Raw genomic sequence first — 23,538 nt, forward strand, 5'->3', positions numbered from 1 at the left:
TTCAGCCAGACTAACTATGTAACTATGTGAACACTAAGGAAAGCGCTTTACATCTTAGATTGTAAGCTCCAAGGAGCAGGGCCCTCTGAACCCCCTTGTATTGAACTGTATTGTTTCTGTATTGTCTCCCTTTTATATTGTAAAGCGCTGAGCAAACTGTTGGCGCTATATAAATCCAGTATAATAATAATAATAATGTATGGTTTTAGAGTATGAGGGTATTTATGGTGGCAGCTTTCCATTTACGCTTTATTTAATGCTGAGCTGTGATTATAAAACTCTTTCCACACTTTGTGGGTAGTTTGTTGTGTTTATTAGCACAGAGTTTGTTGGTTTTTAATTTTAAATATTAGTATTATACAGTATTTACCTAATATTATAGTTTCTTTTATCGAAGTTTCTAAAATAAAACTCATATTGCCTTACAGCAACCAATCAAATCCTTTTATCATCAAACGTCAGCTGTTATTTTTCAGTGCAGGTTTAAATTTGGGTACAGTCAAGAAACAAAGGCCCTTGGTATTTAAAGAAATGTTAAAGAAAATAACTTCAGGGAAGTTTATATAATCTTATTCAATTAGGAATGATCAGAATTCACTCTGCTGAAGACTGAACAGAGCATGATAATCTCTAAATTGTTATAGGTAATGCACTTAAGGCATAAGCTTACCACACACATTACAATCTGATTGTACACTCACCTTTTGATCTACCAACAACTAAGTAGTGCAAGGCTCTGGATATTTGGATTTAAATTAATTAGATAGATTGGGTAGATCCTCATATGACATTAGGTAGGCCCTCATATTATACTAGTAGTTCTAAAGTTGGTTGTACAAAGATTGTATGTGCAGATTGTAACATGTATGGTGACCCTTAGACAGTTAACACGTTTATGATATGAAGACATTCATATGCACTTTATTTAAAGTGTTTGTTATTTTCATACTGTCTAGTATTTCTTAATAAATTATTCATCATCCTCAAGGTGAATAAGGTGGATGCTCCGGCTGTCTGTTATGTAAACACCGAAAAGTAACACTCATAAAATATCTGATAAAAATAACTCTGTATAATAGAACACATTTTATGTGATAGCAGCTTCATGATCAGGTGTATTTTATCAATAAATCAAAAATAACATTCACATGTGAAACCGTAAAGGTAGGCAATAGATGTTGTCTGGAGAGAATGGATTGTTGATAGCTGCTGTAGTGATTGAAAACATTTTAAGATTCATTTGAATGAAAAGTTAAAATTGAACTTTGCACCATCATTGTAGTTCAGTGTGATGTAGAAGCCCATTGGAGATGTGGAAATCAATTATATGAATCACACAATGGATTCATGGCACTCTAGGGACATTTAGATGGGGCCACATTACTTTTAGAAGATTTATGCATCTCACACTGTTCAGTAATAGCAGTCAACAAATCTCTCAGACATTTCAAAATGTGTTAGACTATGGTTGGCAAATGTTGATTTTTTTGTATTTTTATAATCAATTTTTATTAACATTTTCAGATTATACAAAAGTATAACCAAATACGTTCACAGTGACTAGGCTAACAAACAAAAAAAAAGAAACTAGAGGACATACAGCAGCAGATATAAACCATAAATGTTGATTGTAAGCCGTACATAAGCTGGGTACCAATGTCACCCAGGATGCAATTACTGGAAAAAAATGGGGGGGGGGGGGCAGGGGACTGGGGAAATAAGACAAAAAAGAAAAAAAAACCCTGCCCAGGGAACAATGAACAACACCTGAGCGGGTAAAAACAACAACATAGGGGTATGAAATGTATCAAATCTACAGAAAAATAATCAAGCATCTGATATCTCAGAGGAATAGTACATCCATCCCTACCAAACGGCTTTAAATTTCTCTCATTGATTCCTAACTATGTGCACCCATCACTCAGCTTCAATAATTGCATCTACTTCCCTCTTCTAATCAGAAAGTGTTGGGCAAGCAGATTGTTTCCAAAATCTAGGCATCAAGGATTTAGCTGCGTTCAGTAGATTGGGAGTGATGCTCTTTTTATACAACTTCATAGAAGTGGAGGTCATGTGAAAAAGGAGGCAAGGCTAAGGGGGATCTCTCTATGTGGCATAAGGTCAGTTTCTGGATCCAAGGAGTGATTGCATCTCAAAAGGCTGTAATTTCAAATGTTTATTTAAAGCATAATTGTGTAAATTAAAATGTTGTGCCTAATGAAAATATTAAAATATCATGTAACATATCACAGTTGAAAGATTTCATTTGTGTACTGCAACAGTTATGCTTTAAAAGTCTTAAAGTCCTCCAGAAAAAAAGGCATAAAAATATCAAATATGTTTGCATTATAGGCAATCCTGGACTGTTTCCAGTAGTGCCTCCTTCACAGCTGCCAGATACTGCCCTTAACCATTTGCCCTCCTGAGGATTTACTCCTCTTCCTGACCAGGCCATTTTTTGCATTAAGTCACTGTGTTTAACAGACAATTGCGCAGTCATGCAACACTGCACTCAAATTAAATGTACGTCCCTTTTTCCCCATGAGTTGAGCTTTGTTAGAATGGTATTTGATCACCTGTGCATTTTTTTTTTTTGCTCTATAAGCAAAAAAAGACCGACAATTTTGAGAAAAAAAACAATATTTTGGACTTTTTGCTATTAAACATGTCCAGTAAAAGAAATGTAAAAAATCAAATTTCGTTATAAATTTAAAACAAAATGTATTCTGCTACATGTCTTTGCTAAAAAAAAATCCCAATACATGTAAATTAATTGGTTTGCTTGAAAGTTATAGCGTTTACAAATGGCGGTATAGATAATAGGATCGTTTTATTTCTACTAGTAATGACGGCTATCAGTGTCTTTTAGTGGGACTGCGGCTGACATTCTGACACTGGGGGGGAACTAACTTGGTGTCACTGACACCCTAGTGACATCAATACAGTGACCAGTGATAAAAAAAAAAGCACTGACAGAGTACTAATGGTACTGGGCAAGAAGGGGTTAATGTGAGGGGTGATCAAAGGGTTAACTGTGTGCTGTGTGTGTTTTACTAGGGGCAGGGGGTGTGTTATTCACGGTAAGCATACTGATCGGGATGGCTGTACTGTGCACAGCCACCCTGAGCAGTGTGCTTGAGCTGACAGTGAGTAAGATTGTTTGTTTATAAACAAAACAATTTTCCTCCCCGTTGGAGATGCTCGGTAATAACCGAGCACCGGTGGGTAATTACCGTCTGGGACCCGGTGATTGACATCCGCGGCTGCAAACAGCGGCTCGGGCCCCCTCCCCGGAAATGCAAAATAACGTATATGTACGTGATTTTGCACATAGGTTCCACCCTGTACTAGTATATCTGCTATAGGGCGGTCCTTAAGCGGTTAACGACTGACTTCTAAAGGTTAAGCAGGCCAAAGACAAGTCAAAAATCAAATGAAAGTTCTTGGTCGTTCGATTTTTGCATCATTAGTGTGCCAGCTGGGACACGTGATTTTCGTGTTCAATTTGTTTAGAAAAATAGCAGAAAAGATGCCACAATCGTATGTGCCATTTTCGTTTTTCGATCGATAGAACGTTCAGTTTTTTTACTTTATGGCCTGCCTCAACAACACCGACTGCTACAGAGAAATGTTTTGCTGCAATAGTTGTTAACATTTATATGGCCAGAAGACACCCGGGCAGCATCTAGTGGCTGGGAGACACTGCAGAGATGATGTTTAACAGAAGCAGTAGCCACCTTCAAGTAATGGGATACACCCCAATAAACATACCTAATGTATTTGGTGTTGTAATAAACAATACTAAACTTCAGATTTAATTCCAGTCCCAATAATCATAAGAGATCCTACATTTTGTGCTGGTTAAAGTAGCAAATACAAGGCTATGTGGTTACATATAAAAGTGACGGCACAAAAAGACCAAGTAGTCCATCAAGTCGGTCCATTTTTTTTGGGGGGGGGGTTGTTTTTTTTTTGCTTGTTTTTGGTCTTTTTGGTTACTTTTTTGTCTGAGTATAGGTCTATGCTTGTCCCAAGCATGTTTGAAGCTTTTAAACTGTTGACTGGCTCACTACCTCTGCTGGAAGTTTATTCCAAGTATCAACTACTCTTTCAGTACTTTCTGAGATTAGTTTTGAACTTTCCTCCAGTTATTTTAAGGTCATGTCCCCGTGTTCTTGATTTTGGTTTCATGTTGAACATACTCCCCTCCTGAACTTTATTCACCCCCTTGATGTATTTAAAGGTTTCAGTCATGTCTCCCCTTTCCCTTCTTTCCTCCAGACTGTACATGTTAAGTTCCTAAAGTCACTCTTGATATGTTTTATCCCTCAGACCTTTCACCATTTTTGTTACCCGTCTCTGGACTCGTTCTATCCTATCAATGTCTTTTTGAAAGTGAGGTCTCCAGAACTGGACACAGTATTCTAAATGAGGTCTAACTAAAGATCTATATAGGGGAATCAGGACCTCTTTCCTCATGCTGGGGACCCCTCTAGTGATGCAATAATGTAAAATGTAAACGGTCATCGTACAAATAAACAGTGTCTGTCCCTGTGAATATAGACACATGTTCTCCCATGCCCGCCTCCAGGACTTCTCCAGGGTGTCACCCATCTTCTGGAACTCCCTGCCCTAACCCATCAGATTATCACCTACTCTCCTCTCCTTTAGGCGCACCCTGAAAACCCATCTCTTCAGGGAAGCCTACCCCTCCCCCTGCTAACTTGCCGACCTCCTCCACTCTTTCTACCACTCCATCCCCCACAGCTATCTCCTCCTGTGCCACCATCTCCTCCCTCCTAGATTGTAAGCTTGAAAGAGCAGGGCCCTCGATCCCCTCATGTTTTGCATTGTATTGGTATTGTTCTGTCACATGTTCTGTCCCCCTTTGTAATGTACAGCGCTGAGCGAACTATTGGCACTTTATAAATACTGTATAATAATAATAATGTTCTAAAAGGTGCTTTCAATAGTCCATGCACCCTATGAGATCTTCATATAGTCCCCCAGTACTTGGTGCTCTTTCACTTCTTTTTAGTGCATCAAACCAATACGACCTCCTCTTTTCAAAGTACCTTGAAGCAAATAAACTAAACATAGTGCATTATCCTTAAATGTAAGTATTAAAAGGGCGTGTGTATCACAATCAATATCGCTGTGATCACTTATATCCAGTGATAGATTCTTCCCCTAACCCAAATTTGTGAACAATAACTATATTCTCCACTCTTCTCAAAACACAGTGATTATGTGCCACACCACACTGCAAATAGTGGTCATACAGTGCAATCAATCAAGTGTGCCTCCTGTCAATCCATATACCTTACCAAATCAACAGGTAGTGCAGGCTAAATAAACAAAAATAAAGTGCTCCAGGCAGGGGTGGATTGGCAACTCATGGGGCCCCCGGGCAATAGGGGATCATGGGGCCCCTGTGTCCTTGCCCAAACTCAAAAAAGCCTATGAAAAAGGTACCAGGGGCATCTCATGTGGCCCCCTACTGACCCCGGGCCCTCGGGCAGTGCCCGAGTTTCTGAATGGTCAGTCCGCCCCTAGCTCCAGGATTCTGCTGCCACTATGAAGACAGCCGTCCTTCTTGTATTGTAAACCCGTGTTATGCCAAAAAGTGGTCAATATCCCCCGGGGTCTGAATAGTAAGGCACCTGTTAGCCCATATACCTTACCACAAAGATAAGTAATGCAGGCTTGGCTCAGACCCAATATCACTCCAGGCTCTTGTTAGTACTCCAAATCAGAGGTGTTAATGCCCAGAAAGAAAGTACAATATCATTGTGCAAAACCTTCTTAATATTGTTAAGAATCTTTATTCAAAGCGCTTACATCAAATTCAGATTATATGCAGCTTTAAAACAGCTTAATAGCTCACTGTATCCTTATGGTAGTCCGGACCTCAACCAAGATGGCTGTCGCGATACTTCCGGTAATGTCTGACATAAATTCTGATGCGTTTTGGCATCACGACGTTATCTAGTGATGCAGCCTAGAATTCTGTTTGCTTTTCCCACTACCTGGCAACACTGTTTGCTCATTTTGCAATCATCTAAAATAAGTACCCCCAAGTCCTTTTCCTCTGAAGTGCTGGCCAACAATGTACCCCCAATGTTGTACTCTCTCAAGGGATTCTTTTTCCTTAAGTACATTATTTTACATTTATAAACATTGAACTGCAATTTCCACTTTTTTTACCAATCTTCCAGCAATGCCAAATCATGTTCCATGTTACATACACCAACAGAGATATCAACCCTATCGCACACCTTTGTGTCATCAGCAAAACGACATACCTTACCTTTACTAAAGGCAAATATACTGTGCACTGCAAAAGCATTAGTAAATGAGGTAAAGGTTCACTTTGCAAATAATACCCAATCACATGCAAGGAAAATAAAAACACCTACTTTTTTGCTTGCACATGATTGGATGATAGACATCAGCAGACCTTCCCTTCATTTCAGAGTTTCCCCTCAGATCTAGAGCAGTGCACAGACTATTTGCTTTTGGTAAATCAACCCTTTTTGGTTTACAATCATTTTTTGCCAATATGCATACCAGGAAATAGTACATGAACTCCCGTTCTGCTTTCCTGTGCTTCTTCCAATGTGCTCAAAATTAGCTTTTGGTAAGGATGGTCTTACATTCAGTTCAGTTGATGAGCATAACTTCACAACCCTAACACAGCTGTGATTTATTTTAAAATTACTACAACTCCCCTATGCAGTTTGAGTTGCATGGAGCCCATCAGTTATTCTATATCCCAATTCTTCTTGTGTCATGAAGTGGGCTTGGTGCCATGGAACAAGTGTTTAAGCAGGATAATAAGGGTCCATGCACAGGGGCTTAAAAACACTGCTCCAAGAGGGGTTTAGTGTTGCCTGTAGAAGAAACTCATGTTTTCCTATGTGTCCATGCTAATTAGGTCATTTAGAGGCATATTTTGAGCTCGGCATTTAGAGGCAGAAAAACACCCTTCTGTTTTGCACTTTTGAGAGCAGTTTTCTGGCAAAAAAAAGTTATACGTGCCTAAACACTAGTACAAAAAAACACTCAAAATTACAGCTTTTTTTCTGCCAAGACCACTGGCTTTTTTTTTTAAGGGTCATTTTCTTTTTACTTTCTGTTCCTTTGTGGGATTTCAGCTTTGACTTACTACTGTGTAGGATCTGACATTTCTGTAAAGGAAAGGGGAAGCAAGAAAAATGGTACAAGCAGTATGGAAAACCAGTATAGGAAAAGGAAGAATAGAGAAAAAGAGGAAAAGCTCAGTGTGGATTTTGGCAGTTTTGGGACTCTCTTTAGATTTAGGTGTTCAGGTAGTGTATACAGTTGCAAGAAAAAGTATGTGAATCCCTTGGGATTATGTGGAGTTTTGCATGAATTGGGCATAAAATGTGCTCTGAACGTCATCTAAGTCACAACAATAGAAGAACACAGTCTGCTGAACATAATACTACACAAACATTAGATGTTGCCATGGTTTAATTGCACATAACATGTAAACATACACAGTGCAGGGAGGAAAAAGTATGTGAACCTTTGGACTTAATAACTGGTTGACCCTCCTTTGGCAGCAATAACCTCAACCAAACATTTCCTGTAGTTGCAGATCAGACCTGCACAACGATCTGGAGTAATTTTGGACCACTCCTCTTCACAAAACTGTTTCACTGTAGCAATATTCTTGGGATGTCTGGTGCGAATCGCTCTCTTAAGGTCATGCCACAGCATTTCAATCAGGTTGAGGTCAGGACTCTGACTGGGCCACTCCAGAAGGCGTATTCTGTGCTGTTGCAGCCATTGTTTTGTTGAATTATTTGTATTCTTTGGGTCATTGTCCTGTTGCATCACCCATCCTCTGCGGAGCTTCAGTTGGCGGACAGATGGTTGCATGTTTTCCTGCAAAATGTCTTGATAAACTCTTGAATTCATTTTCCCATCAATGACAACAATCCGTCCAGGCCCTGAGGCAGCAAAGCAGCCCCAAACCATGACGCTCCCTCCGCCATGTTTTACAGTGGGGATGAGGTTTTGATGTTGGTGTGCTGTGCCTTTTTTTCTCCACACATAGCGTTGTGTGTTCTTCCCAAACAACTCAATCTTGGTTTCATCTGTCCACAGTATATTTTGCCAGTAGTGCTGTGGAACATCCAGGTGCTCTTTTGCAAACTTCAAACATGCTGCAATATTCTTTTTGGACATCAATGGCTTCCTCCGTGGTGTCCTTCCATGTACTCCATTCTTGTTTAATGTTTTCCTTATTGTAGATGTGTCAACAAAAATGTTAGCATGTGCCAGAGATTTCTGTAGGTCTTTAGCTGACACTCTGGGATTCTTCTTTACCTCATGCAGCATTCTGCACTGTGCTCTTGCAGTCATTTTTATAGGACAACCACACCTAGGGAGAGTAGCAACAGTGCTAAACTTTCTCCATTTGTAGACAGTCTGTCTTACTGTGGAAACATGAACATCAAGGCTTTTGGAGATACTTTTGTAACCCTTTCCAGCTTCATGCAAGTCAACAATTCTTGATTGTAGGTCTTCTGAGAGCTCTTTTCTGCAAGGCATGGTTCACATCAGACAGTGCTTCTTGAAACCAGTAAACCCAAAACAGGTGTGTGTTTTTTAAGGGCAGGACAGCTGTCAGCAACACATCCAATATCATCACACTGATTGGAGTCAAGGTTGGCTCACTCCTGGCTCCAATTAGCTCTGGGAAAAGTCATTAAGCTAGGGCCTCACATACTTTTTCCTCCCTGCACTGTGAATCTTTACATGTTATGTGTAATTAAACCATGGCAACATCTAATGTTTGTGTAGTATTATGTTCAGCAGACTGTGTTCTTCTATTGTTGTGACTTAGCTGACGTTCAGACCACATTTTATGCCCAATTCATGCAAAACTCCACGTAATCCCAAGAGGTTCGCATACTTTTTCTTGCAACTGTACATATTTGGAACTAAATTCTTTTTCTCAGGTAACATTTCTCAGGAATTTTTTAACGAGTTCTAGTTTTGCTTAACTTGGTCCAATAATCATTAGAACCCAAGTACTCAACTGTTCCTCTCAGTTTCACCATCTGTCTGCTTCCATTGTTTCAAGAACAAACAAACAAAAACTAGTCTTCTAGGACTATTAGTCATCTTTGGAAGAAAACACTGTATACTTCATTTTATTACAAAATGGCAACTCGAGTCCATTGACATTATTAACAGCATTGGTGTAATGGGGTTGATTTACTAACACTGGAGAGTGGAAAATCTAGGACAGTTGTACAAGGTAGCCAATCAGCTTCTAACTTCAGCTTGTTCAATTTTAGATTCTGTGCAGTGCTGTACCACATTTTGCCTCCAGTTTTAGTAAATCAATCCCAATGTGTAGAGGATCCAATCACATTTTGTTCCAGTGCCCTATGGTTTTTGGTTATGTCTCTACTGAAAAAGTTTAACCACATCTAAAAAATGAAGAGTATCAAGCAAATTCAAAATTGTTGTAACTAACAGGAAGTGAAAAACATTAGACAAGCCAAAGTCCATTTTAACGTATATCTAAACCCTAAAACAAAAGTGTAATATATTGCAGCTTACCAATCCTTAGATGCTGTGGCTGCATTAGTTTTTTGTTTTTAATTTTGTTTCTTTTATTCTCACCTGGTGATCCAGCTAGTAACACACCTTCTGTCTTAGGGTGGCTCCTCTATCTATAAAGGAGCAACAGAGATACCCTTGGACAGCAGCATTATCTAGAGAGCATAGTGTTAAATGGACTAAAACATTCAGATGGACTTGACATAAACAACTAACAAATGAAAGCCTAACTCCAGCTAACACTTTTCAAGTAGTTATAGAAAGAAACATTTGACAGACTGTATTATATACAGTTTGTCATTTTTGAGTTTGCCTTTAGTGCCACTTTATAACAATTGTAGCCAGATAATTCTAGCTTTCATAAGTTAGTATAGAAAGATTAATGAAAATAATATCAAATTTACAAAGGCAGTGAAATTCCGTAGCGTGTTAGGTTACTGCTTCTGTTTTTCATAAAAGTGGAATAGGAAAAAATTATGCTAGGATACAAAACAATGTCAGTATCCTTGGATGTTCCATGTGTAATAGTATGGCTTTCTAAGATTGCTATTTAAAAAAAAATAATAACTGGTTAACGATGAACTGGACCACATACAGAACTGTTCAATGTGTCAAAATACATGTTTCCAATTCAGATATGTGAAAAGATAACATGCTGTTTGCCAAGAAACCAACTAAACCTTCAGAATTGAAATGACTGAGAAGCTGGTATATAACAACAGGTAATAAATACCAGTCTTGGTTTCTTGTAGAGGCCATCTTGGAGAGAACGATAAAAAACATTGAAACAAAACAAGCTGACAGAGGCTTTTTTTGTAAAAATGCCAACTATTCAGCATAAAAGGTGCCCATTCTTTGCATTGTGTATTAGTGAGATTAGATTAATGAACCACTGCATTACTACCTGTTCTGTACTGACCATGCTAAATTGTAGGCTGTTCAAATACAGTAATGTACCCCATATGTTTTTAGGGTTTTTCTATAAGAGTCAAGTGATATCCCTTTGCTATCACAGGCACTCAATATAGTTACTAGTATAGATTTCTTGACTGATATGGGATATATATATATATCATTAAAGTATAACTGCTCTTTTAGTGCAGATATCTTTACCACCTATACAGGCAGTCTAGGTAGGAGTCTATACTTTTTTTGAAGAGATAAGTGTTTTCCCTGAGTGGTGGCCTACAAGTTCTGGTTAATGTGTACATTCTGCTGTTTTAGTAGGAAGAGTTGTTCTTGGGGTCCTCCAGATAGCAATTTGGACCAAACATGAGACAGACTGCCCATTCCAATAAAGTGGAAATACACTGCCAGTGTAAACAACTCAAATGACAAGTGTCATGGGAAAATATGGGGTTGATCTACTAAAGCTGTAAAGTGCAAAATCTGGTGCAGCTCTGCATAGAAACTAATCTGCTTCCAGTTTTATGTCAAAGCCTAATTGAACAAGCTAAATTTAGTAGCTGATTGGCTACCATGTACAGCTGCACCAGATTTTACATTCTACAGTTTTAGTAAATCAACCCCTATTTGCTTCCACTTTGACATTAACATGTCAATCACAAGACCTGGGAAGTGTGGGAGGGTCTAAACCAACACCATGAGTTGCTTGGTGTCACTGATAGCCAGCATCATGACGCAATAGAGGTATTTAGATAAATGTAGTAAGGGGCTGATTGGGTACATCGGGTAATTTCGGGAGAAATTCCATGCTCCATCTAGTAGCTTCTGGAAGTACTGTAGATTCTTTTTTTGCACATCAGAATATAAAAATAATGCAAAACTTGTGGGCTGCAATGAGGGAAGCAGGGAGCTTTAGGGACTCAACAGCTAAATACTTTACTTTATTAAAGTAACCTTTTGGCTGTCAAACCGACACTGGGATTAGTAGAAGTAATGGTCTGTTGGCAACTTTGTTGGCCATTTCTCAAGGATCTAAAAGATTTAGTGAGATGCCTCAGGCCAACCTACTCTCTGAGAGGCAAAGAAGGCACAGGTAGGGTGACTATATCAGTATGGAGACTGCAAAACTATAATGCAGCCCTTGAATCATAAACTGGCTATTTCCATTGCAGGTAACAGGTATCAGATATTTACATTTCTCTAATGGGCCAAGGGTCTATCTAATTTTGCACTGATATACATTCATAGAAGTGGAAGACAGCAAGTGAGGTAAGTCAACTGTCAGACTAATGGTAAGAAGTGTCAGGTTCAAACAAAGCTAAAAAAAAAACATGTCAAACATACATTGTCTAAAGGTAGGCCTGCAGAACCTTAACAACTGAATAGTAAGTCCAACTAAACGCTCAGTTTAAAACATCTAAATATATTCCAGGGGTATCACAAGAGGTGTTCAATGTCTTAAAGGTATTTTTTTCCTGAAGCAGTGGCAGCCTGAGTAGAAAAGCCTGTCCCCTTCTGGTAGTTGAATAGTGGGAGCCTTGCACTCTGTACGGAAGCAGTGATCCTGTTGAAGAGGACCTTTACTGGTTCCCTATACCTCTGCCATCAGCTCATGATCCCTGCTGATTGGAACATCTTGGCACTGACTTAGTAGAGGATATGTCAGATTTCTGCAAAAAGATTGCCGATCCTCTACAGAGAGCAAGGGTCCAAGTCTGCAGCATGCTGACAGGAGACAGGCTTTTCTACTCAGGCAGTGGCTACTTTAGACATTGAACACATTTTGGTTTGAGGCACCTGAAATGAATTTAGCTGACTTAAACTAAGGGTTTGATTGAGATGTAAAGTGTTATTAAACCCACAACAGTAAAATCAGTCTGTACATGCAGTAAAGTATGCTTGTTATATTCACTGTGGAACCTAAGGGGTAATCCTCTGCATTGTTCAAACATTCTGTTTAATCCTGATGTCTCTGATCCTCCTCTTCTTCCAGTGTTCCTCTCTTATCTCTTATAGCAGTTTATATTTACTAAAAATAATTGCACTTCCATGTTCTGTGTACTTTGGGAGACCAGACAGAGAGAATGCAGGGTCCTGGGTTTAGTAACACTTTAAGATTCTTCCATAAGCCCAATTGTATCTGGCTGTTTTCTATTGTAAAGTTTACTTAAAATATTTTTATTTTTTACATGCTAGCAGTATGTGAGCTTGATGTTGAGCAATAAAATATTGATTTGTAGAGTCTTCTCTGATTGACTTTTTGTATTTCTACATTCCAGGTAGTGGAATATGCATCCCAGCTGCATGACTGCTGAGGTAAAATCAATTGCATAGTAAGTTGTATTAAACGTGTGTTCTTTACAGTGAGCCTGAGCTGACCAATAGATTTACAGTGAGATAAGAGATTTAGGAGAACACAGGCACTATGCTGCTCTATTTACCAGGAAGTGTCGTATCCTTATACAATGAAAAAGTATGGCAGCACCTACTGACATATGGCAATTTATGGTTTGTAAAAGCTCAATGCACATTACGTGAATTACTTACATCGAACTGATCACATTTACATATTTATGTTAGCATCCAAAAGACGACAAATTCCCTTTAAAATATCTTTAATAGTAAAAAAATTAATTAAAAATATTTAAAAAAATGTTAAATATACAGTAAAGTTGCAAGTAAAATGCAATATGATAGAAATAATTAACAAAAACGGATTATAATTCAAAAAATGCAATATGATAGAAATAATTCACAAAAACTGATTATAATTCAACAATTATTCTGAACTAACATTGAGATTAGACTGGCAGAATATGGTCTGTAGCCTATCATTTGGCATTTCAATTGTCAGCAAGCAGTAATGGTATGAATATTGTCATATTAATAGGAAAACTTTTCACCATATGTGTTATCACTCACAAGGGACTGCATTCATTGTTGTTCTTCGCTGAGCTTACTTCTGCAATGATCCAGGATTATGCAACCAATAAGATGTGCTCTTCATTGTATGTTGTGTCTGTATGCTCAGTGAGGCTGGAAAGCCTAATACCCTACATTTAGAAGCTTCCAGGAGGCATACTGTATTAAGCCTTGTAATATGGCCACTTCTGGTGAACGAGCCAGAAAAAAAAATGTAGGCAATGCCATGCTGGTTGGCTGCTGTATTCCAGGATTGATTTCTTTAGGTAAAGGCAAGTGCAGTACCTGTTGCAAATATTCATGAATACTGAAGGTATAATTGTGCTACAAAAAAGGTATGCGGTCTTCAATATAAATGCATTTGTATTTCATTTGGAGATATGGCGAGATTACATTTGGTGCAGATTTATGCCATAATTATATTGCCAGCATCCGCAGTTGAGAGCAGACAGGATTAAGACGCATCAAAGGAACAGACAAACATTTGTAGCATCAATCCCAGTTCATCCTCAGATAGATTTAAATAAATTATACTTGTTAAAAAAATAAGAATTCTGCATATGTTTTGTATTAGACTTCCAGAATCGGTGTATCTTACAGATCAATGTATATCACATATTCACAACACTGAGCTTTGAGTTGAATTTTGCTGAAGATAGAAGACACTATCTGGAAAAGAATGACTAAATAGTATAAAATGAACCAAAATGTGGCTATGCAAGCTTCAGCTGTCAGCTAACTTATAACATTCTGACCTGGCATTACATCATGCAGCGAATGACTACGAATTTGTGCAGCACTGACACTGAAGTGGATTTTGTATTGTAAACCTGACATTTCAAAGGTCAAAGATCACTCTGAAACAATTTACAGGTATGACAACTGTTCCATGGTTGAGACTATACAAACCAAATTTCTAAGCAGCGGAAAACTGGGTCAGACAAAGGCTCAACTAATATTTCAAGATTCCAGCAATGCAGCAGATATAATTCACTGAATCACTGTGTGGATTAAACATCGGGTTCCTTTAATTGCCTTAACTCTGGCTTTTCCGTTCTGCTGGGCTTTAATACTTAAGCCGCTGTCGAACACCATGGTTGATTATGCATATTGTCTTGCTTTAGGATGTACCATATACCGCTGCACCATAAACTGATATTCTGTTATATCTAGTCCAGATTCCGCCTTACTATTCGTATTATACATATTATCGTTTTATCAATATATTTCTTAACAAGCAATATCAATACTATCTGTGCTCCAGGCCCCTCTGTGTGCATCATTAAGCAGGAGAACAATAGATGTGAACGGTGTGGACTTACCTAGGCTGACTCTTAAGGTCTACATGATCAAAGGTCTGCTTGTGTACGTCGCATCCACTTCTGCTATACATCCTCTTGTCAACCTGAGAAGCAGCCCAGTAAGTCCAGTAAGTACCACATTTTGTCTATCTTCTCCAAAAGTTCCCCATGGTAGTTAAATGCCGAAGAATAAATACGTAATAAAAACCATATAATAATGAATTCTCCTTATAGCGTCTTCAGATCGATCCAAGGAACCAATATCCCCTTCTCCATTTAGAGATTATATACAGCAACAAGATCATGGTTTCTTTAATTCAATAGACCTCTAGAGATGAAAGCATCTTCCACTAGAAAAACAGGGGATAGTTTGCCATACCCCTACAATAACTGTCTGTTGCATTGCACACTGCCATGAGTGATAATTTCCCAGACTAATCAGAAGATGCTTCTGCCTCCGGTGAAGGGTTACCTTTAGATGATGGCTGAGGATGCTGTTGTATGATGCTTGTATGTGTGTGTGTTTCAAGGAGCAGAAGCAGCAGTCAGTGAAATGCATGCACCTCCCTCTATCCTCTCCCTCCCACCCTATCTCTCCCTCTGTCAGCCTCTGCCTAACACCTTGCACACATATATACAAGCACCAAATACAGATGCATGCTCACAAGCATTTTCCACTTTGTACCCTGATGCTATTGTGAGCAACAGTGTTACATTTTCGCCTGTTTGACCCTATTCCCTGTGGATTGATTTTCACAGATAATTGCAGGAATCTGCCACAATGATTATTTGAATTGTATTTCAGCCCAAGCTGATGCTTTGTAGGATGAAATAGCAGGTTGTATGTTAATGCCTGACAGTAAAGGGTTACAACTAACTACTGTGATTGCAGCAAATTGTTGGATCTAATAAAACCGGGCAAAATGAGGTTAATGTCTCTTCACTACAGCATCAAGCTTCAGATTTAAGGCTCTGGGACTGTCCTGTTGGTTACGGTTACTATAGCGATGACAGCTGATTGTGCATTTAAAGAATGAAATATATCATGGGGATGCTGCTGAAAAACCTTCAGAACTTTTTGACATCCTGCAGGAAATAAAAAGATTAATCTGGATGTTCTCTTATTTTAATCAGAATAGACCACAGGCGTGAAAGTGTGCCTTGCTGCCCTTATGTTTTAAGTGTTTACAAGTTAAATGTCCTGAAAAAAACCCACCATCTTGTTTATTGTAAGGGATGACAATACGCAGGTCTGCTGCATATTATAGTGCAAAGCCATTGTGATCCTGTATCCGAAGGAAGCATTGCGATTTCCAGCCACCACGTAAACAGCTTGCTCGATTTACATTGTATGCAATAGTTACTCTGCAGAAGAGAAAAGCTTGAAAATGATTAGGATGACAGTGTGCTACATCTAAACTGAACATAATTAGAGTCCAGAAGACAGATTTGTGGGAGAAGCAAAGAAACAGGCTGAAAGAAGTTAAAGGTTTCCTTTCATCAGTGTAACATAGAGACTGCCATTGCTAATCTATTCTAATGAAAATGCTAGTTGTCTTGCTCTCATACTGATCCTCTGGCTTTAATACTCTGAGCCAGAGACGTGAATCAAATATTTACAGTAGATATGGTCATTTTCTGACTTCCATACTTTAAGTATTACTAAACCCTGGACCCTGCATTCACTATATCCCACAGTACACAGACACAGAAATGCAATTATTTTAGTAAATAAAATCTGCTAAATACCTTTTTTCATCGGCAGTATATTGCAGTCTTGTGACTTCTATCAGTGTCCAGCCAAGCACTGGTTAAAGCTTATAGGAGGAGTTTTCATGTTTTCATTCTCCTCAGACTGTCTTATGAGGCTGCATGACCCATGACCCTCTGACTGGACAGTGCTGATTAGCCCTGTGTTGGTCACATGCACCCCCCCCCAAAAAAAAAAACATCTCTAGCAATACACACCAAATTGAGCATGTACCTCCTAGGGCTTTGTACTATCAGCAGATGGATTGGGGACTGTGGAAGTAGGGGGAGGATCATAGAAGGCAAGATCAAACAGCCTTTTTGCACAATGTGGAGAATTAATCCCTTAGGTTCCACTGTGAGTATAACAAGCATGCTTTACTGCATATACAGACTGATTTTACTTTTGTGGGTTTAGTAACACTTAAACAGTAAAAGATGTAATATCTGTTCTAAACACACATGATTATGTGTGCTGTTTATTTTTTATAATAGATCTTGCTGTGGTTGCAATTACCTAGTGATTTCACCAATACCCTATTCAGAGTGGTAATGCCGCGTTGAGCAATTCTCACTGTTCTGTGTTGCCATTCAGAGTCTGCATGCACTGAATTGTTCTTTTCCTCTTTAACAAGCCGCCCCACATGACACTCCCAACTTTGTGTGGGACAGCTGCAGGAACATGACTCATGGCTGAAAGCAGAACATATCCTCATTGCACCACTGTTGATCATTGCCATCCATGTGATTATGTGGGTAGGGTTCTTGCAGTCACATGTGTAGCACCCTCCTAGTTAGCTAGGGGGAGCTCTAGTACTAATTGTAAGTTAGAAGCTGAGTAGCAGCCTAGATATGATAGCCAGGTGGGTCAAATTTAGGTCAGGAGCTGAGCAGCTCTGCAGACTGGCTCTCTGAGACTTCCCCCTGCTCCGGAACTTTGGAGAACAATCTAGAAGCAGTAGGCAGAGGTAAGGAGCAGCTAGTCTGTACTCTTAGAGGATCCTGGTCAATCCCCAACAGCAGGCTTGACAAGGGGCCAGGACAGAGGAAGTGAGGCTGGAGAACCGGAGCCTTAGAGGGGGCCCACCTACAGGCAGTGGAGTTTGGAGGGAGGGAAAGTTGGGGACTTCACCAGCCCCCCAGAGTGAGGACCACCTGTGCAGCAGGGAAGGAGTGGCCCAGCTAGAAAGCCTGGTAGCTGCCAGGTTGCAGGGACGCACTGGATGACTTTGCTGTCATTTTGCTATAGCTGAGCATCATGTGCGTCCCTGTACCTTTAAGGAGGGATGGGCTCCTCCAAGCACACCTGCCCTTAACCTATCCATTGATATATGTGCTCCTACTATGGAGACTGTGTCAATTTTAGAGTTAGGTCCACAGTATACAGAGGACCCTTGACGCAGGACTGTGGCTTACACATGTATGTGCAAATGTGTGCAAACAAAACCCTCTGTTTTTAATGAAAACTGTTAGACAGGGCCAAATTTGTAATTTTACAGGCTGTCTGGTAAGTGTTGCTGAGAAATCCTTTGTTCATTTGTGATGTGTATTGCCCTTCCATGTGCACCTTACTGCTGGGCCTAGTTATAGGTTGGGACAGTTGCCATTTTTTTGAGCAACCACCAGCCCACCAGCAACACAGGAGAAGGACTGAGTGAGTAAACCTGCACCTCCTGGGCCAGTAAGGGGAAAGAGGCACTGGGAACTGAATTAGCTTTTTACCCGGGACTGTTCACACAGTCACTGGCAGGCACTGGATCCCCTGCCCAGGAATTTACCCAGTACAGCTGGATGAGGAGAGGATTCATCTGGGGTCTGGGCTGGTACTACAGGAGATGCTGGCTAGCTCTCCAAAAGAGACTGTTTGCTGTAAAGTCTTGTACGTAGTTGCTAAGAGGTTGCCATACCCTTAGGTATCCCATACACCCCTTACCCCATCCAAGTTCTAAATCCCCTAATAAAACATTAAAACAAAGCTCAAGGACTGGTTACTGTCTCCTAAATGCAAGTCTGAGTGAAAGAAATGTGTGTTGCCTGACTGTGCAGGACTATATGGGGACCCAAACTTCAACAACTCCTAAAGAGGTAGTGCTACACATGATTGATTAAAAAAATGATCTAAATGTAAATATTATGTAAAGTGCAACCATGACAAAATGCTTGCGTTCGTGTGTTTTGTTTCACATGATCTTATTTATATTCGGAGCAGTTTTTAATCATTAATGTGCCAGAACTTCACCCACATAGATGGCAATGATAAACAGCATAGCTGTCATATTCCTCCATGTTCCCTTTAGCCACCCCTCATGAGGTCAGGAGTGTCATGTGGGGCAACTGAAACAGTACAATGATTTTTTTTTATGCCATAACAAACATTCATGTCCATACATGAAAGCAAGTATTGCTTTCATGGGTTTTAAAAAGGTTGTAAAGTAATTTGTTTTTTAAATGGGTAGGCACAGTGGCTAAATGGTTAGCACTTCTGCCTGGCAGTACTAGGGCCGTTGGTTCGAATCCCAACCACGGTACCACCTGCCTGGAGTTTGCATGTTCTCCCTGTGCCTGTGTGGGTTTCCTCTGGGTACTCCGGTTTCCTCCCACACTCCAAAGACATGCTGGTAGGTTAATTGGAGCCTGTCTAAATTGGCCCTAGTATGTGTATGGATGTAAATTAGGGACCTTAGATTGTATGCCCTTTGAGGGTTAGGGACTGATGTGAATGTACAATATATATATGTAAAGCACTGCGTAAATTGACAGCACTATATAAGTAACTGAAATAAATAAATAATAAACATGTAATACTTACCTGCCCTGTACATGGGTATTGCACAGAGCAGCCCCAAACCTCAGCTTCCTATGGGGGCACACATGGGGGTATGCTACTGAGCTAGGCTGTGTATTCCCATAGACACACGCATTGCAGCTCAGCTTTGCCCCCAGTTCCCTCCTCACAGGATTTGACAAACACTAGCAAAAGTCAATGGCTCCTACTGCTTTCAGCCAAACCTATGAGAGCTAGTGGGAGGGAAGAGAAGACCTGCAGGCGGGCACAGTGCTGGATCGATACAGGGCTCAAGTAAGTATTTAAGTATTTAGATAGGGAGGAACAGCAACTGGAAGGCTTTTTAGCCTTAATGCATAGAATGCATTAATGCAAAAAAAGCTTTGACTTTAGGTCCACTTTAATTTAATTTATGATGCTATTTACTGTATATTTAGATTAGGTTTTTCCTTTTTAAATCTGTTAAAAGGAGCACATGAGCAACATCAAAACTACATAAAAAAGGTATTTAAAAGCCTTCTAATTCACCAGTATATGGACCTTGATTTTAATTATACCATACACTACATATTAATTATTGACACTTTAAGGTAAGTGATTGACTGTTGAAGCCAATAGGTTAGCAAAACAGCTAACTAAACTTGTTTGGTGAGAAAGTTGCCAATAGTGGCCTTCATATTTTTTTCAGGCAAGATCTACTTTCACCACTTTTGGGCCGCCCACCGCAATGTACTGCGGACAGGCGTCAGCTACCTTTGCCAACACACCAGGCATTCAACCCTACCCAACCCCCCCTCCCCCCGTGTCCGCTGTTTCCACAGCAGAATGAGAATCCCGGTAATCGGACCTGGTGATGACGTGATCGCTATGCGATGACATGATCACAATGACAACAAAGCTCTTATGAATCAACCTGATTCATAAAAGCTTTTCTTCTGTTTCTGGAGAGCTGTGATTGGTCTACAGCTCTCACATGACACACGGGGACAATCGTAGCACCCTGTACCATGTGACCAGTTGCAGCCAATCACAGCTCACTATTATATTGAATTGTCATGAACTTAACACGTTCAAGCTTTGCATTGCAGAGCAATGATCTTCATTGCTCATGCAATGTAAAGTGTAAAAAAAAATATCCCTGATTACCCCTCAGAGTAGTACAATGTTACTATGGTAATATTGCGCTACTCTGATGAAATTTGTTTTTTAATTGTAAAAAAAAGAAAAATAATGTTTAAAAAAATGGTAAATGTTTTAAAAAAATTTTGCGCAAATTTTTTTTTTGTTTAACTACTTGCCGCCTGTTCGCCAACAATGAACAGGCTAGTGGCAGCTCTGGGCAAAGCGTCCTAATCTTACGTCGCTTTCTATTTCCAGATGTGCGTGTGAATGCGTGCACCCACCGCTGCCCTCTGCACTACATTTTACACACACATTAGATTAGCACATTTAACCCTTTGATCACCCTGTCACCCAGCCAGTGCCATTAATACAGTGTCAGCATATAGATTGCCTGCACACTATCACACTCACGCTATAGGTCGCTGATCACCGTCATTACTTGTATTATGTTTGTACGAATCAATATATTCATCACGAACAGAACTATACTAGTGCCTCCTTTGTATAGTGTCCCAAAAATGCAGTGTTAGCAGGATCAGCCCCATTCGCTGTCAGCACTAGCATTTAGCCCCTCTGCTGTTTTTCACAGAAGATTTGTATCAATTGATTATGGTCCAAATCAATTTATACACAAAATACATTGCTGCCCACCCAAATTCAGCTCCTGCCAGACAGTTCGCATGGAAACCTATCACAGTTTCTGAATTTAAAACTTTTTTGGGCCTAACCCTTAACATGGGCAGCATAAAATAAGAATGAATTGCGGTCATATTGGTCCACAGACCCGATTCATTATATGCCCGTGTTCTCTGCTGTTATATATATGCCCAACATGGACCAGCAACATAATGGTACATCCCTGGAATTTGAGTGGTTATACCAGGACAATGCCAGCAGCTACAGGAATCATTCTGATATTGTTTTTTTCAGCTGGTGGTCGGCTTTCATGCAAAACCAATCCTAGCCACTAATTAGCTGCTGGATCGCTGTTCGAAGCAGCGGGAAGAGACTACCCCGCTCCTCCACACCACCTTCCAAGGTTTTCTTGGGCCCTCCTGTTTCTCTTTCACCGGGGAATCCAAAAATACAGGCAACAGTTCAGCTGGCTGACAATAGAGCTGATCAGAGACTGGAATGTCTCCAATCATCTGTATGGTCTAAGAGACCGGAAGCTAAGAGCATTTAATCGTTTCCATTTCGCCAGTGTCTTTTTAAAATTGGGAAAGCGTCTGATCACACCGATCTTGGTGTGATCAGATGCTTTAAGGGCAGAGGAGAGATCTAGAGTCTAATAGACCCCAGAAAAGAATACTTGTCACTGCCTAATGCTATCACAAGGGATATTTACATTCCCTATGATAACAATAAAAGTGATTAAAAAAAAAAGAAAGGTACAGTGTAAAAATAATTTGAAAAAGTAAAATAAATTAAATTAAAATTCACCCCCACTCCTGTGCTCGCGTGCAAAGGAAAACGCAAGCAGCTGTCCCGTGGCGATATGTAACGAGAGATTGTACCATGCATGTGAGGTATCACATTGAGGGCAATAATTCTCGCACTAGACTTCCTGTGTTTATATAAAGTGGTGACCTGGCTGTGGTGGTGATGCTTTTAAAGCATCACCTATGGATATTACAAATTTATGTAATTTGTCGCTGTTGCACAGGCATACACAATTTTAAAGCATGTCATGTTTGGGATGCATTTACTCGGCGTAACATCATTTTTTAGATTTTTCTTTTCAAACAATTTGGCAATCTACTGTGTTTTTGTGCACTAAAATTCTAAAAAAGTGTATTTTTTAAAAAATATTGTGTTTGAAAAATTTCTACGCTGTGTGACTTAAAAAAAATCAACACCCACTATTTTATTCTGTAGGGCTTCTACTCTAAAACATATATAATGTTTGGGGGTACAAAGTAATTTTCTAGTAAAAAACAGTTTTTTCAAGTAAACAAAACGTGTCAGAAGGCAAGTGGTTTGAAAAGTGGGTGTTGTCTGGCGTAAGCGTCAAATGTTGGCACTGGAATGCCAAGATAGTAGAAGCACCCCTCCCCCCACCAAATAACTCCTTTTTGGAAAGGAGACACTCCAAGGTATTTGCTAAGAGGCATGGTGAGTATTTTTCAGATCTCATTTGTTGCCACAAGTTTTTGGAAAACAAAGAAAGAAAACAAAAACTTTTTCTTTTCTTTTCTTCTTTTTCAAAACCCAATTCCTCTTATCAAATTCCTTGGGGTGTCTACTATCCAAAAAGGGATAATTGGGGGGGGGGATTGTACTATCCTGGCATTTTAGGAATGTAGCAGAATACATTTTAGCTTAAATTTATGTCTAGCTTTGACTTTACTATGTCTTTTTTATAACCGAAAGTAAAAAATATTGTTTTTTTTTTTTAATTTTCAGTCTTTTTTCGTTTATATCATCTTATTATTAACCACATCCCCACCGCCCTATAGCAGATATACTGCTACAGGACGGCAGGGGTGCACAAAATCACGTATATATATGTGATTTTGCATTTCCGGGTAGGGGGCACACAAGTAACCCTTTGATCGCCCCTCATGTTAACCCCTTCCTGCCCAGTGCCATTAGTACAGTGTCAGTGCTTTTTTTTTTAGCACTGATCACTGTATTGGTGTCACTGGGGATGTCAGTGACACCAAGTCAGCCCCCTCAGCCCTGCTATTAGTCGCTGATCACCACCATTATTAGTATAAAAACAAAAAAATTCCAGTATCTATACCGTCATTTGTAAACGCTATAACGTTCACGTCAACCAATTAATTTACACGCATTGGGATTTTATTTAGCAAAGACATGTAGCAGAATACATTTTGGCCTAAATTTATGCCAAAATTTGAATTTTTTGATTTTTTTACTGTACATGTTTAATAGCAAAAAGTAAAAAATATTTTTTTTTTTCTCAAAATTGACGGTCTTTTTTTTTTTTTTTATAGCACAAAAAATAAAAACTGAACATGCAATCAAATACCACCAAAAGAAAGCTCAATTTGTGGGAAAAAAAGTAAATTTTATTTGGGTGCAGTGTTGCATGACCGCACAATTGTCGGTTAAGTAACGCAGCGCCGTAATGTAAAAAATGGCATGGTCAGGATGGGGGGTAAATCTTCAGGAGGGCAAGTGGTT

The 23,538-nt window shown here is 39.5% G+C and overlaps 1 protein-coding gene across 1 annotated transcript in view; it reads right to left on the minus strand.

Moving 5' to 3' along the window:
• LOC149447470 (short transient receptor potential channel 5-like) overlaps window positions 1–15,272 on the minus strand; it is a 431,706-nt gene extending 416,434 nt beyond the window's left edge. Inside the window, exon 1 of the mRNA XM_089652492.1 lies at window positions 14,754–15,272. The gene's annotated coding sequence lies outside the window, so the exon portion shown is untranslated. The remainder of the gene's footprint in view (window positions 1–14,753) is intronic.
• Window positions 15,273–23,538: the final 8,266 nt, after the last annotated feature.

This window comes from Staurois parvus, unplaced genomic scaffold, assembly GCF_062004578.1.
Source record: "Staurois parvus isolate SC_StPar_1 unplaced genomic scaffold, SC_StPar_1.0 ptg000684l, whole genome shotgun sequence".
Classification (NCBI taxonomy): Eukaryota; Metazoa; Chordata; class Amphibia; order Anura; family Ranidae; genus Staurois; species Staurois parvus.